Below are 13,929 nucleotides of genomic sequence, written 5' to 3' on the forward strand. Positions count from 1 at the left end.
CTCAGCTTTTTCAGGAAGTGAGGCAGGAAGCTGCCAACAGGTGACTTTCCTAAGACTGAACTGATGTTCAGGAGACATAAAGGAATAGCGTTGCAAAGAAAAAGCCAGTTAATTAATCTTACTTTTCTCCTTRAGCATTCCTGCTGCTGGGAGTAGGCTGGAAGGCCGTGTCCTGGCCTGGACCATGCTGGATGGCAGCGCTGGCTGTTCTCAGCAGTCACTGATCTGAAGGCAATCAGTGATTTGGTCTAAGCTAAACCACGCTGCTCAGAGGCACAAAATCATGCCATCTAATGAAGGATGGGAGATGGARAAGATTAAAGCTACTACCCAGAGCAATAACCATACAGCACAGCTGGAACAGGACTGAACTCCATGGGCTGAAGGGCCTCCTTAAAATGGTCTGCAAATCCGTGACCGAGGAGTCTGGCTCTAGCAAGACATGAACAAGTAAAGCACCAGGGAATGAGGACAGTCACAAGAACAGTCCCAAGAGAGCAGTGGCACAACARATCTTGGCAGGAGGGTGGTAGGAATTTTCAAGAATCAATCACCAGCTGGTTTGTTTTGGTATTAAGTTTGCGGTTCTTTTTTTGTTTTGTTTGTTTTTTTTTGTTTGTTTTGTTTTCCAGAAACAGGCTTGATATTCTCTCTCCATTTTCATTCTGGCAAATGGACAACTCACACAGAACACTACACTTTTCTTACATGACACTTCCTAGAGACCCTCYCCTTTCCCTGGAGAATTTATCAAACATTTTCAGACAAAGCAGAAGTTGGCTGCATCAGTTTCAATACTGGAGTGGTAAATCTTTGCAGAAGTACAGCTAAGCCACTGAGTAACAACCATGACCACTAACATCCTCTGCCTCGAGACTCCCAACCTGCCTCCAGCCAGAGAACATGGGGGCTGAAGGCTGTCTCTGCTCCAGTAGCTGTTTAGAGGTAGATGTTATCAAATTCCTTCCACATCTGTTTAGATTTCTGGAGAAAAACATCCACATCACACACAGGAAAACCACTCTTACATCCTTTTGTCAGCCAGCTCTCTGAAGGGGCACAGAGAAAGGAGGAGCTCTTTGCCCCAAGAGGCTGCCTGTGAAGGGCACAGGTAGAGTRTAACAGCAGAATAATACAGAAAATTTTTGCACTACTGCAGTCTGCACTGCACCTTCTCTAGGGATAAATAAAATTCCGATCTCCACAATCTCCATGGCTGTCAATCTGACACCTTTTGTGAATGCTAAATTCACACATACAAAGAACTTTCTCCTTTGTAGGTTTTGAAACATCTCACATGCCGTTTCCTACTGGTAACGGAACAAGCAGCATAATTTCATACCTGGCAATTTGAAGCCTCTTTCAGCAGTTTGGAATAATGGATTATGCCTTTTGTTTGTCAGTAAGAACAGGCAAATAAGAGGGAAAAAAAAAACCTGCTAAGTTCCAAGCAACAATTCGTGTATTAGAAGAAGAGCTATTTTCTGACTGCTCCTGTTGGCTAATAAACAAAGGGAACGTCAGGTGTCCATTTTTTAAATTCTAAGGATCTTGGATTTTTGAACTGGGAAAGTAGGACAACCTCCTGATACCTTGGGCAGATACATCCCTAACAACCAACCAGCAAAAAGCAAGAACTGCTCCCTCATCATGCATGCAGCTCACCCGTGCAGCCCAGCTGGACAGGGAGCTACTGAGAGCTCAACAGGCCATGCCAGAAAACACTATTTGGACACAAGCTATAAAGAGCAACCAAGAAGTAATTAAGGTTCCTGAACACAACGGGGCAAAGAATATCAGCTCCAGTGCTGTGCACTGCCCAGAAGCTCTTAKGACATCTGGACAGCTTCTCAGAGACCACCAGCCCATCCTCTCACTACCAATACTCAGTTTAGAGTCTCCAAAAGCCTCAAAATGCCTCTCTGCAGATTATTTTGCAAAGTCATTCTGAATGAGGGAATATCTAAAGCTCTAGCYTGAGAAAGAATAAACCTATCCATGTTTACAGGAACTGTATTGCTCAGTATAGCTAACAAGCTGCATGAGAGCTGACTGCTGCCAGGCCACAAAAGWGCTCCCAGAAAGAAGGAAAAATTCCAATACATTCTTATATTAATAYAATTTCAAAGGCCTGAATAAAAATCATCCTGGTTATATCAGCCCAGCAGCTGGTTTTGGCTACTCCCCTGACCCTGGCCAGGGCCCAAAGGTAATCTTGGTGGAAGGCTGTTGCTAGTACTACCACAAAGACACTGTGTAGTGCCCATTTAAATATCTCCAAAATGATCTTAATCAGAAAAAAAAAAAAAAAGTTATATTAGAAGATAAAAGATCTCTGAAACAAGGAAGATATGGATAGTTATAACATGCGCCTATATTTGCATCTGGCACACAACATACATCCTATCCTCCAGCGAGGCCAGGAAGGAGTTATTTTTGAGAACTTGATAGTAAGAACTGAAAAGAAATAACTGTGCTTCTCTCTCTCTTTTTTTTTTTTTCTCTATTAAGCTAATTCCTGCTGTATAAAGTCAGCTTGAAACCTCCTTTCAAAGAAAAAGGGGGGGGGGGAGGAGAGGAAGAATCAGATCTGCTTGTTTTTTGCATTTGACATTCAGGTCTCGTCRCCCTGTTTTGTTTTCCTGGAGGACGCGGCGGCGCAGACCTCGCAGAATGATGACATCACACCTACAAAAAAAGCAAAACCCAAACAGGAGGGAAGCAGCTCTCCCTCAAATGAGCTCACAACACAGCTCTGCTTCTGGCTGGTACCTCCTGGACAATTCAAAACTCAGTGTTTCTGGGGGTAACCAAATGTTCCCTTCAGGCCCCTGGCCCCATGAGAGCAGCCCATGAAAATGGGGAAGGAGACAATCCTGCTCCTTTCCAGGCCAGGCAAAATCAAGTTAAAAGGTGTTTAGCTACTACTGCTCCCCTATAGAGATATTGTGAACACTACATTATTTTATGCTTGTTTTTACCTGTTTCATTGTTGGTTAGGAGTTACACAGACAAGTGACTCCTACCATGATGAAACAAAGCAAAGTACAGCATGTTTAAGTCACTCAGTAAACTGGAAGCTGCTCTTTCTGAAAAGATTCATGAAGTTATTTTTCCATATGAGGTAARAATTCTGAGCAGCATCTTTCCTGCAGAGCAAGGAGCCATGCTACACCAGCGACAGAGGAACTGCTAGGTGTGCATGCAAGCAGAGCACAGCACCTGCAGAGGATAAAAACACACCTCTTGTGGTGAAGAGATGTTTCATACCCTGTCTGTATCTATTAAAACTCAGGAAAGGCCCATGCCAGAACATGTGCACTCACTGCTCCACGTCACAAGGAGATTTATCATTCATGTAATACCTGAACTCAACATATTGACATGTTTGKCAAGCTTAGAAATAACAGGTATTATATGAGAAACACCTGCCAAACCTTGTAAGCAAATCTCCATTTAAGACACCAAACTAGATACCACATGGCCACTCTCATTGCTCCTACCAATTTATGATCTAATTTTCACAATAACAGCAACGAAAAGCAGGAAARAAACAAAGAGAATTACAGAAGTGGAAGTTATTGAATATCCAGTGGTCACATGGCTYCACTTATAGYGACTGAACAGTTCAATGGTGATAAWGCATTTGATTGCTGGGATTTTTTGGCAATTGAATATGAATAAGAACACTGCCATCTCTACCTTATGTACAAGGCCAATTCAGACAGAACACTAATAATTCCTCAAAGCAGCAAAATAAACCTTGCCTCGCTATTAACTTAAAGACAATGCTCCAATAGGAACATCAGTTAACCAGGGGTTATTCTCAGATTTTGTCYAGAAAAAATATTTTTAAAATATGCCCTTCTAAAGGATCTCTCACTCCTCTCCGGAACTTATAAGGCCTGTTCTTGRTATTTACTAGATATTAGGAAAAGGTTCTTCACCCAGAGGGTGTTTGGGCACTAGAACAGGCTTCCCATAGAACTGATCAATCTGGGGGAGTTCAAGAAGCATTYAGACAATGCTTTCAAGMACATRGTGGGATTCCTGGGGCCACAGGAGTAGAACTTTGATGATCCTTGTGGATCTCCTTCAACTCAGAATATTCTGTGATCATCTACCTTAAAAAATTTGCTCATAACAATGGTTGATTTCAGATMAACAAATGGCTGATTTCAGATCAAATGCAATTACAAATTTCTGTAAAGCAGCTAATGTTTTCTATAGAATTTGACTTTCAATAGTAAAACAGTAAATGCATTCCAGTGTCTATCTAAAGATCTCAATCTCCTGCCCCAGCCATTAAAAGGAAGGAAAATAAGACAAGCAACTGCCATTATGGAAGCATCAAAAGCAGGTGGTAACTTCAATCCAAGAAGGAATTCTGCTTCTAAGTTTGAAGTCTGAGCTCTRTTGTCTTGGATAGGCCCAACAGAGCATGCCGAGTCCTGCTGGGTTGACTCTGGAGACCAGTCAGGACAGTTGGACAATGACCATCTCTGTAATTTTCTGTTTACATATTTACAGAATGTATTTAAGTGGTGAGACCGTATGTGTCATSTCCTTAGAAATGCTAATCACAGGCATGAAATCACACACAGAAAACCCTTAAATCAGCAGGTGCTCGGTGCCTCCAAACCAGAAAATAAGCAGAGAAGTAGAATCACAACTCACACCATCCTCTCCTTCCACTCATGCTGCTTGGTACCATCCTTGTTTCCCCAACACCTATGTAAATAGGTAGGTAGATTTTGCAACAGGCATGATAAACAGGTATGAACTACTTCAAACCAGCACAGGTAACATTAGTTGCAAAGCTAAAAGCAGTTTTTGGAGAAAGCCAGCTGAATTTTACACTGTGGCAACCCAGAACAATGATCCTTGAAACAAGGAAAACAAGGCCCCAAACTATTGAGCATTTTCATACAGGTACACAAATTTCAAGGGTTTAACACTTTTTTKGGGGTAATTCTAATTTAAAAGAATAACTGAAGCAACAAAATTCTTAGTTTCATTATTTCCAAGCAAGCCTCAGCTATYTGACTGCACAGATTTGCCTTAAACAATCCCCACACTGCAAACCTCTCTGTGGAGAGAGGTACAGTAGAATCTAGAACAGATGAAAGTTACTTGTGATGAGCTATGGCTCACTCTGCAATGCTTATGGATTCCCAACAGGCACAGGGGCTGGAAGCCCCTCTTCCTTCCCAGAGCATCAGGTGTCTCACCCTTTCAGCTTTTTACAGCAGCGTGCATTTGCATTACACAATAACTAGACCCTGAAAAAGAGGTGAGATTCAGCTGTGGCAGAGACTACACAAACAGGGTGAAAAGATACACTCTGTCTCCACAGATCTCCATAAAATGTCCAGACAATACCCAAGTTTTGAAATTCTATACGCACAGGAGCATTTACTTAGATGGGCAGTCCCCAGTWATCYCTGTGYATGATCGACACCAAAAATGAATAATTAGTTTGTTGTTCATCAGGTTCAGGGACTGATTTACAATGCATTAAAAGTGCTTTTCACATTTATGTAAAGATAAAAATCAGCAAAAAGTCACATCATAAGAACAAAGAATATTGAAAATTTCAAGATTTAGCCAGCTCATTCATGACCAGCATTAAACTGCCATTATGGTAAGAAAAATCTACATACTGCTCCTGTAATGAAATAATAAACCCCATCCCCTGCATTTTCAGGCAGACTTTCAGGAGATCTGGGAAAGCGGTGCTGCTGAACTTTGAGGTCTGTGCTGCTCCACCACACCCCACAGGCAAAGCAGCATCTCCYACATTTCTGCTTCCATCTTACAGCCCAGGAGGTGCTGCAGTCCTGATGCAAACTGGGGACCAAGCAGACAAATTCTTCTACCCCATCACCRGCCATGCTGAGCAAACCACTCACTTCTCCACCTGTACTTCAGCATCCCCACCTCATAAATGTGGAAAATAAATATACATTTATCATTCATTTGAAATACCTTGAGATTAATGGATGGAATTCAGAGCAGGGAATTACTATTATTATCCTGACAATTCGGAAAAAAAGTATAAAATATCACATATGTAAGATAATAATTCTTTGTTAYAGCTTAAATTTCTGTTTGTGTATTAATATTTCATTTCTCATCATATTAATTAYAGCTAGTTCTATTTAAACATAAAATATTTGTAATACCTACAAAAAACATTGTGATCATACCAATTTATAGTCMCTACAGTAATTAATTTTCAGTACCAGAGATTCTCACAGCAATGAGAAGAATATTCAAATGAGGCTAACACACCCTGGTGCTGGACCAGCCACTGTGGAAAAGCTCCAGAGCCACATGTGATGGCCCACCTGCACAAGGGCCCACAATTACCAATTCCTACAACAGGAGAAAACATAAGAGACTTAAAATGTGTTAATTAGAATTTTCAAGAGATAGGGGTTATTTAAGAAAAAGCACCTTCACTAAAATATCAGGGAAAATGTAAAGGCTTTTCCAGAATATTTTTTAAAACTGGGCACCAAAAATTCCATGTCAAATTTTTATYCAATAAACTAGCAAATAATTCTTTAAATGTCCTTAATGGTTTTGTGACTAATTATGAGCCAGTGAAGGTAAATCATGTACTTTATAAGTAAACTATTTTCACGTTAGTCTAGTATTCAAAGCACTCTGCTTGTTATTGTCAAATCAGGAACAAATCTTTTGCCCAGTCTTGTTTTTGCAAATAAATTTACATCATCAGTACTGCAATGAAATCAAAGCAATGGTGAAGATGAAGACTTCCTTCTTCCATAACATTTTATTTTGGATAAAAAAACATGTATATAGATCCCTTCTTAACTGCAGATTATCTTAGTGTTTGGGTCCTTGTGCTCTGTCCTCCCAGTCAGCAACAGAAATGCTAAATTCTCTGGTCAGTTCAGGACATCTGTGTAGGTTGATCTGGTAGGAATGTGGTCAACTACTGAACTAGCAGCTTACAGCAACATCTTCTGAGAGCAGAAGGAAATATCTCCAGCGATTGTCATGCAATCACCTAAATTCAGCCCAAGTATCCTCGCTAAGCCCTCTTCTCCCACCTCCATGGGCACTTCAGCTTGTACAGCTCTGGCCACTTGAAGTGGCTTTTGGAATGGAGATTCTCTAGGATTCCTCTGCCCATGTATTGTGTCAAATGAAGGGAAAAATAACCTTCCATCACTCACAAAGGACAGATGATCAGCATTCAGATGGGTTTGCCTGCATTCTTGCTGCAAAAACGGGCAGGTCCCAGCAAGAATTAACAGGAGGTTCTACCACACACCTCCAGCCAGAGACTAACCTAGTTTTAAACACTTGAAAGCATGTGTTAGAGGGGGATTTATGTGGAAAGGGAAGAAGGAAAATTAAGCCAAAAACACAGGTAAGAGTTCAGGGTTTGCCTATACAGCAATTAACCCATAATAAAAACGGAGCTTGGCATTCTTTGCAAGGCACTGCCTCTGAAATGTGCCATTATTTCCTTCCCAACTCTGACAGGCAYTTTTAGGAGACAGCAGGAATTTTTGTCAAGGCCAAGGTTACCCTCTTTTTTAGCTAAGGCTGCAAGCCTTCATAAAAACCCCAACCTAAAAGCCTGGCTGCATACTCATATGTACCCAGCAAGTATAAAGTGGGGTTTGTACCAGCTCAGCCAATACAAGGGAAAATTCTATCACTGCACTTTAGTCTGTATGGGTTGCAAAAACACATTACTACAGTTAGTCCAGTACATAATTCTCAAGACATTTCGATATGCAAAGACTAATTTAAAAAGCCCAAGGAGATACAAGAGGGAGGTGAATTTAGAGGCAGAAGATCATGCGCTATGCGCAGAGACCCTGTGTTCTGTTTGACCCTCAACGAGGCAGGCAGCTTACCTAGGGGTACAGGGCCAAATCATACCAAAATAGATTCCAAACCCAGGGTTTAACTAGTTTGCTATCTAGGCCAGGAAACAGTTCTGGAACAYATTTAACACAGTTTAATCGCATCAAATCACGGCTGGCCCAGAACTGATTTTAACAACTGTCAACTGCTCCTTGGAACAGGGAAAGCCAAAAAGATCACAGCACAGAGTTTACAAAGAGCACGGAGACAACCCAAACATCCAGAGCAGCAGCAGCAAAGCAAGGCACATTCAAATCCCATGATCTTTATTCAGATTGGGTTACAAGGAACTGGGAACTGGGAGGAGTTAATGTTAGTGACAACTGCAAGCCAGAACTAAAGGCGAAACATGTTGCACTGCCACTGGGACACAGCTTGAGAAATCCTAATAACTGATGGAGAAAGTTACTGCACTACTTACTGGATACCCGTGGCCTATTTGAGAAACAGCACTAGCAAAAATAACCTCTCATCTCAGCTGGGGAGGGAGGGACAGTCACCAATTACAAGGGGACTGAGGTGGGAAATGAGAATTGCATATTGAGAATGGTGAAGGAGGCAAAAATAACAAACATGTGCAATAGCACATGAGATTCTTTCCAAGAAATCTCAGTACATTTCTCTGGGCATGGGCTCATGGATCTGTTACTGCCCTTGAGCAGTGGAATGTCAGGGAAGAGGAAGGATTGCTGGGTGCTTGGAAAACAGACTGAACACATGGATGGGGAGAAAGCCAAAAGTGCTACAAGAAATGGTCCCTACCCTTTCAACATACTTGCACTTGTATACTCCACTTTCCCATGCTCCTGGATCCCAAAGCTTTCCAGTGGTTAGAAATCAGTCAGGCCAGAGTGAACTGAAGCTGAACCAGAAAGCAAAGGGAAGGACTGATCCTAAGGACATAACCTCTCAAAGTCTGTGTCTTGCAGTGCTCAATGAATGGCAGAAGGGAAGAAAAAGAGGTTTTAAAGTTTAGATTAACTAAGTGAAAGGCTGAAAGGAACTTTATTCGCATTTTAAGAATTTAGGTGTAATACCCATTGGCTTTCAGTCTAAAGCTATAAGCAAGAATCTCTGAGATTAACAGTAAACATCAGAATTTTCTTTTCAAATATGGATTGACAGTTGACATGCAATAAAAGCTTCCAATGAAACTCACAGGCACTGYTCACCCACATTCTGATAGGGGGCTGCCCTGTAAACATGCTGCACTCAATGAGCATAGAAGAAAACTGTTTTTATAAAATTACATCTCACTCTAAAGAAAATATTTGCATGGCTGTAGCCAGGAGTGTAATAAGGGTCATTGGAAGATCACAGGCACAGAAAACTGAAGAGCCTGCCAGCTTTAGAGTTSTGTGACTTTTACTTTTTTCCCCTCAAGATCTAACTTTTCCCCCAAACAAAACATTTCCARCTTTCCATCCTAAGGACAATATTCAATATGTAAATCTCATGCTGTCACCCCATCCTGACCCCTAGAGAAAAATCAAAACTGTTTCTAGCCAAGCAATACAACAGGCAAAACTACGAGCTACTGTCCACTTGTATTAGGAAGCCATCATCACTCGAACTCATGCTGGACTGTCCTCACCAACACCTAAGAGAAAGAAAACCTCACCTCCAAGCTATAGGTGTGTAACTAATGCTGCAGATCTGGCCTCAGCAAGCTCTGATTAAACTGGAGAAACTTCTCTGTTTGGACAAAACTTACTGCTGTTTTGGCAATTTCATGCTATGTTTACAGTGGCTACCTTGCCTTTTCTTCTGGCAAAGAAACAAAGATTTAGCAGGATGCAGGGAAAAAAATCAAGAGTAATAATGCACCAATTTCTTATCAAGGATCAAAAGTTCCTAATGGCTTCCCTTTCATAATTAAAAAAAAATACTGTAATTCCAATGATCACCAAATATTTGTTCAAAAATTGCTTAAAAACCATGTTTGGAGCCCCCACTGTGCTGGCTAATGTCCATTGTGTTTCTAAGGGCCTTCAGAAAGTATTCCCTCCTCCATGTTCTGTACTGTAAATGAGCACTTAGACAAGGAGGAGGGAATTGTGAGTAAAAGCCAACTCTTCTTTTAAACAGCTCTCTATCCTTTCTTACTATTTTCTCTGCACACTWCTTCCCCTCAGACACTTTGCACTTCACCTCTGATTTAATGTTTTTATATTTTAATTTTTTTCAAAGGAAGGACTCTTCCTCTGGCACTTCACATGAGAGGATTATTGGTTTTCTAACCCTTTGTCCATCGAATTTTTTTCAGTCCCTTCTCCACAGAGAAATCAGTGTATGATCAGCAATGCCTCAGCATGTTAAAGGATAATAAAAACAAAAAATCCTGAAACCTAACCACTACAAGTTTAACAAAAAGTGCCACCAGCCACCTCTGTCTCTGGTTGTGGTGGTGCAGCCCAGTCCCCAGGGTTGTCTCTAATCTCACCTCACTGTGCACTCAGCCATTTCAGATCACCAAGCTGACACAAAACGGTATTTTTCCTTTGGTTAGCTTTCTGCTAGTGCAGGATCAAAGATCACATGGAATGACACACATGGAGAAGCAGGTGGAGGACAGKACTGAACACCTCAGTCAACTTCCAGAGTAAGGGAAACTTGCCAGAGAGCACCACTCCGCACAAACAGGGGCTTCACCCTGCACTATGTCCTTTGAGAATTWGCACTTCATGAAGAAGAGTAGGTCACACTCAATATTATAACAGAAAGAGCAGATGTGGGTCTCAGAAGGTATTAAATCATCCTGCTGTGCGCTGTTACAGGCAAACTTGTCCCAAGCATGGCTACCAGGGGAGGACGTGCCAGCCATAACTGGAACCTTGCTGTCAGATCCAGGAAAATTTTCAATTCAGACATGATTCTAGCCCAGGGTTGAAGTTCAGTTCTTCCCTTTGTCCAGGTTCACAAAAGGAAATAAAAGTAAAATCCTTGACACTACACAGCATACTTGAACAAGAAAATTGTAATGGCCACCAAGCACCACTGTCATTCAGAAGACAAGAGCCTGGCTCACCCCTGGTAACACCAAAGATTTTTACAGTTTCTAGTATGCACTTCAAGCTAACAGTATGTTGTTTACATGATTTTAATATGAACAGGAACATAACATAAAATGCTTCTAAGATAGGATCTTAGTGATTATGCAAGTGTTCTCCAAAATACACAAGGAATGGAATAAGACAAGTGGTATTTACCATAGCTTCCTCACCACTTTTGGATCCCAAAGAGAGTCAGATCAGCACTAATTATTTTCTTACTTGACAAAATACCTATACTGTCAAAAAACTTKCATAAGGCACATTTTGCAAATGATCTTACTCCCTCCTAAAACCAGAATTATATCCTTGCAGAAGTGACAGACATGAGAGACAACAGCAGCAGCATATCCAGTCTATCTTTACTAGAAAGAGAATTACACCTGAAAACCAAGTACCTGGAAACCACCTACTCTGTTGAGTATGCAAGGGTTGTGTCAAAGTGGAACTCACTACTGCAGAGTCAGCTACCTACAACATCTTTAAAACAAATCTCTGAAATTGCTGCCATATCTATTGTTCTCTACTAAACATCCTCATTACAGGAAATCCACTATTAGGATACATCTGAAGATGTAATTATTGTGATATTTGCTTCTCTTCTAATGTATCTCACCAAGCATAAAACCTGAGACTGTCTTACAACTCATTAGAGACATATTATTCTGGAGACAAAAAGTGGTGAATAAAAGCAGAGATGAAAACTGCACAATTGGAAATGTTATTTAGCTGGAAGTAAACATTTTAAGTTCTTGAGCTTAGTTTACACTGGAATTTAACAGCAGGACACAGATAACTTTTTCAAATAGTCTAATTTAAGGCCTAAGCCACCTTATCTGTACATAMTTTTAATGCCAACATCTGGTCCTGTACAGGCAACACTTAATTCAGTCTAGTTAAAAAGAAAAATAACATCAAACTACACAARGAGTTTTTTACTTCAGGCAGTTGTATTTCAGCAGGATGAAAYTTAAATTATACTGTTCTACCTGAATCAMTTTCTCTTCAGTGAAATACTGTTAACAGAGGAGAAAAACATTMTCTCAAGTTCAAAGGATAAATTAAGGTTCAAGTTTATCAATGTATTTCAGTCAAGGGATAAAGGAAGAGGAGTCCTAAAAATGGCAAACATACMAGTCAGAACTAGGCCAATGTTGTGGAGAATCTAATATGAAGGCTCAAACCAATCGTTGATTAGGTTTGCCCTTGGACATAAGTAGCAAAAACTATGACAGACTAACTATGAGGAGGCACAAAGGCAAGGAAATCTAGGCTCGAAGAAGGCTCAAGAAAAACATACCCAAAACTGTATTTATTGCAACAGAAGCTGTTATTCTGTAATCCTGAAATACAAAAACAAACCTTCCCGAGTGTCAAAATGTATCCGTTTTCCACCGTTTTCACTATTATGTGCTATCCACTAAAGCTGTTTTTCAGACACTAACAATCTGAACTATATTGATCAATTTTATATATATATATATATATATATTAGGGATGGTATTTTGGAAACATTTAATCTGAAGCATTCCAAGCTGATAACCTTTATCCAAATACATAAAACAAGAGCCATGTCAAACACACTATAAATAGCATTAATAGTAAGGAATCAATAACATCCAAACCTTTAGGTAACATCTTATTAATCCGCCCTTGGCATGCATGGGCACACTGCTGTAAGGGCTCTCAAAATGCCATAGTCAAAGGTGAAGGACACAATTTGTTCAACTAGTTAATGCAACTGCTATTTAACCAACACAGCCACTAAAATGCCACCTTAATGAAATACCCTGTACCATGATAAGCAGCAGAAACAAGCACGATAAACACGAAACGTTTTTCTAAGAAAATATGTTAAATGTCCTCAGGGCTGTTACCGATCTGTCATATTTTTTTCCGAAGGCATGTAAAGATCTACATTTGACAACAACCATCTTAATCCCTGGTTCTCCCCCCCCCCCCATTTCTTGTACCGCGCCCAACACAATGGTACAACTGCATTTCCCAGGTATCGCCTTGTTATTTATTTCTGCTTTCACAGTGACAAAGGTGAACTCTGATGCTCCAAAGATGCTTGCAGCAAAGCRGGGTGAGAGATATTTCTAACGACATACCCACACGCGGGTTACAGAAATCCAGCCTCCATGAGATGTTTTAATCTGACAAATTAAAATGGTTGGGAAACGCTATTTGGGTAACGGAATCGGCCGCCACATGCATTGCTGAGGGGGGAGCAATAAAAGGTCTTTAAAATAGGTCACTTTCAGCCAAATCCCACACCAGCACCGAACAAAATGGTATATACACTGAAAACTCACCGCTTGGGGAGGAGCAAGGGGCAGGGAGGGAAAAAAAAATATGAAAGGGGGAAAAAATTTAAAGGGCAGAAATCGGCGCGGGTCTCCGAGGGACCCCTAASCTCCCCGGGGGTCGGGGCTCGGCCGGCGAAGCCCCCGAGGGAGCCGCAGACAAAAAGGGCCGCGGCGCTGGGCACGCCTGGCCGCGGGGCCGGCCCCGGCCCCAGCCCTGGGCCTCTGGCGGCCCCTGACAGCCGGGAACACCCCTCCGCCCGCGGCCGCCCCTCCGCGGAAAGCGCCATTTCGCCGCCCGCTCCCCCGCCGGTGCTCGGCGGCGGCGGCCCCGACCCTGCGGCACTGCCGCAGAGCGCGGCGGGGGAGGCGCCGGCCCCACCGGGCCGCCCCCCCCACCCACCTCCTCCCTCACCCTCCCGGGGCCGCCGCGGCCGAGCCCCCCGCCGTGCTGCCCGCCTTACCCTCCGCCGCAGCCGGGCTGGGAGCGCCGGTCGGCCCCCCGCGGAGGAGGAGGAGGAGGAGAAGGAGGAGGAGGAGGAGCGGGGCAAGGGGCGGCGGCCCCGCGGGGGGAGGCGCCCCCGGAGGGGCGTCGGGCCCGGCCCCCGCGGGTGCCCGGGCGCGGCGGGCACAAAGGCGGCGGGGCACGGCACCTAAGA

The 13,929-nt window shown here is 42.4% G+C and overlaps 1 protein-coding gene across 2 annotated transcripts in view; it reads right to left on the reverse strand.

Annotated features, from left to right (window-relative positions):
- The window catches only part of TAOK1 (TAO kinase 1), a 64,839-nt gene extending 50,910 nt beyond the window's left edge, over positions 1-13,929 (reverse strand). For both annotated transcript variants that reach the window (XM_057371987.1, XM_057371986.1), the window contains exon 1: positions 13,735-13,929. The gene's annotated coding sequence lies outside the window, so the exon portion shown is untranslated. The remainder of the gene's footprint in view (positions 1-13,734) is intronic.

The sequence above is a fragment of the Malurus melanocephalus genome, unplaced genomic scaffold (genome assembly GCF_030028575.1).
Source record: "Malurus melanocephalus ecotype Western Australia unplaced genomic scaffold, MMel_1.1 scaffold_162, whole genome shotgun sequence".
NCBI lineage: Eukaryota > Metazoa > Chordata > Aves > Passeriformes > Maluridae > Malurus > Malurus melanocephalus.